Source organism: Dreissena polymorpha, chromosome 16, assembly GCF_020536995.1.
Source record: "Dreissena polymorpha isolate Duluth1 chromosome 16, UMN_Dpol_1.0, whole genome shotgun sequence".
Classification (NCBI taxonomy): domain Eukaryota; kingdom Metazoa; phylum Mollusca; class Bivalvia; order Myida; family Dreissenidae; genus Dreissena; species Dreissena polymorpha.
This window is the reverse complement of record NC_068370.1, coordinates 43,996,381-43,999,532: the sequence shown is the minus strand read 5'-3', so window position 1 is coordinate 43,999,532 and position 3,152 is coordinate 43,996,381.

Here is a 3,152-nt window from a genome sequence, read left to right as displayed (position 1 = left end):
AATTGATATATGTTCAATAATTTGCATTATGGGAAATATTTTGAACAGGCGTGACTGAAAAGCGGAGATGGCTAAGTATGAGTAAGTATGTCCCTAAAGTTATATCCATTGAGCAAATACACAAAAATCCTTATTTAATTATTTTCTCAATGTTTATGATGTTCCGTCTGTCTGTCTGTCTGTCGGTCTGTCTGTCTGTCTGTCTGTCTGTCTGTCTTTCTGCCTGCCTGCCTTCCTGCCTAACTGCCTGTCTATTTGTTTGTGTGTATGTCTGTTCGCCCGTCCCTCCGTCCGTCCCTCCTTCAGTCCGTGGGTCCTTTTTCCGTATGTCAGTGCGTATGTCCGTTAGTCTGTCTGTATGTCCGTATATCCGACAGACAGACAGATATACAGACTATGGGAGGAACGTACGGACATGCAGACTGAAGGCAGATGCACGGACGATTGGAAATTAGGACACACGGACGGACACACGAGCAAATGGGCATATTGATATACGGACGAACAGACAGAAAAACAGACAGACAAACAGACGAGGTTCACGGACAGACGGATACACGTCAATAAGGACACACGGACGGACATACGAACGGAGGAACAGGGAGAAAGACAGACATATCGACGGACAGGCAACAGACATACGGACGGAGAAACACACACACACAGATAGAGACAAATGCAGACACACAGAAAGATACACAGACAAAGAAACAGACGCACGGACTGACCACAATACGGACGTACGGACCGACGGACATACGTATGACTTAACCATTAGTTCCATGACAAGAACCGAGCGTTCCGAATGAAAATCACGCCAATTTACATCATAGCGAATGAAAAGGACATTATGTAAGACAAACCCACAGGATAGTACAACAAACACACACAGAATACCATGATAAACAGGCAGCATACCATAACAAACATACAGTATACCATGACGAAAACACAGCATACCATGACAAACACACAGCATACCATGACAATCACACAGCATACCATAACAAACACACAGCATACCATAACAAATACACAGCATACCATGACAATCACTCAGTATACCATAACAAACACACATCATATAATGACAAACACACAGCATACCTTGACAAACACACAGCATACCTTGACAAAGACACAACATATAATGACAAACACACATCATAACATGACAAACATATAGCATACCTTCACAAACACATAGAATACCATCACAAACACAGATAATACAATCACAAATACACAGCATACCATCCCATACACACAGCATACAATCACAAACACACATCATACTATCACATACACACACAATGCTATGGAAAGCACACAGCATAGCATTATAAGCACATATAATATTATTTTAACCCACATCATTTCAATGAAACTCACAGCATACCATCACAAACACAAAGCGCACCATCACAAACACACAGCATACCTTTTTAAAAACACAGCATGACATGACAAACGCACAACATGCCATGAAATACACACAGCAGACTATGGTTAACACACTGCATATCATCAAAAACACACAACATATCATCACAAACACACAGCATAATATTGCAATCACACCGCATACTATTATAAACACATATCATATAATTTAAACCCATATCATTTTAATAAAAGTCAACAGGAGACAGACTAGGCGTTCCATAGTTATGCGTTTAAATAATGTGATTAAATACACTGAAATTTTGTAATGAATTAAATATTTTTGAGCATATGCCATGTCAAGTGAAACGAGAGTACCAAACTGTCACAATTTACGCCCGTTTGAAGGTTTTGGACAACTTGAAAAACATGAAAAAAACCATAAAAAAATACCCGTACATAAAATGCCGAATGAAACTTTCCTGAAAATCGTGGAAAGCACGAACGAAAACCGGCGAAACCAGTGTTGCTGCTGTTGCATGATATCACAACTAACGAACTAGGGTAAAAGACACAATGAAAATTGTTTTAAACGCACTAAGTGACCCTGTGAGCTATTTTTTGACCCGACACGACCTATATTTTAACTTGACCTAGATATCATCAAAACACAACTTCTGACCGAATTTGGTGAAGATCGGATGAATACTACTTCAATAAGAGAGCGGACACCATGATAAATGCTTGCAATGCACTGAATGACCTCGTGACCAAGTTTCTTACCCGGCATAATCCATATTTGAACTTGACCTAGATATCATCTAGACATAACCTCTGACCAAATTTGGTGAACATCGGATGAAAAATAATTCAATTAGAGAGTGGACATCATGCTAAATCCTTGAAATGCACTCAGTAACCCCATGACTGAGTTTTTGACCCGGCATGACCCATATTCACACTTGATCTAGATATTGTGTAGATACAACTTCTGACCAAGTTTGGTGAAGATCGGGTGAAAACTTTTTGAATTAGAGAGCGGACACTGCTGTGAACGCCGCCCGCCGCCGCCCGCCAAGGATGATCTTATAATACGTCCCGTTTTCAACGGGCGTATAAAAAGATCCACACACATGTAAGTATGCTTTTTATGGAATGTTTATTTCATCAAATGAGATTTTGTATTGATCCAGTACCATGTTCAACGTGTGAATTGCAGCTTATAAAAAATGACATCTGAATGAAAAATTATTTCACGTGTGCTTTGCCCAAAATATTACCATATATGTTGGCAAAATAAAGCAGACCATAGTGTTTAATTTAAGTACGTCTATCTCAAGAACTTTGTGGTTTGTTTCTTTTTTTTTGGTAAGAATGGGTTATTGGACAAGATGTTAAAATTATACGAAAAACAACAACAGCAAAGTAACACAGTAAACATAAATACGTACCAGTACGTTTTATATGTATAAATGGCCAAACCCATCACTATCTGGTATTTAGGAATTGCCTTGTAAACAAACAGTTTTACAGATCGACGGTTTGCGTAAGGTTTATAAATATTAAGGATAAAAAATAAATGACAATTATAAACATGTATATCGAGAGTTGAGCAAGAAAATGTTTTACCTGATAAAAAATATGAGCAGAAATTTCATATTAACTTTTTAATATTATCTAACAAATAAAATATAATGAATTAACATGTCCTAACCAATTTTAGATTCGGTATTTAAACACTGAGTAAACATGCTTTTAAATGAGAAAAG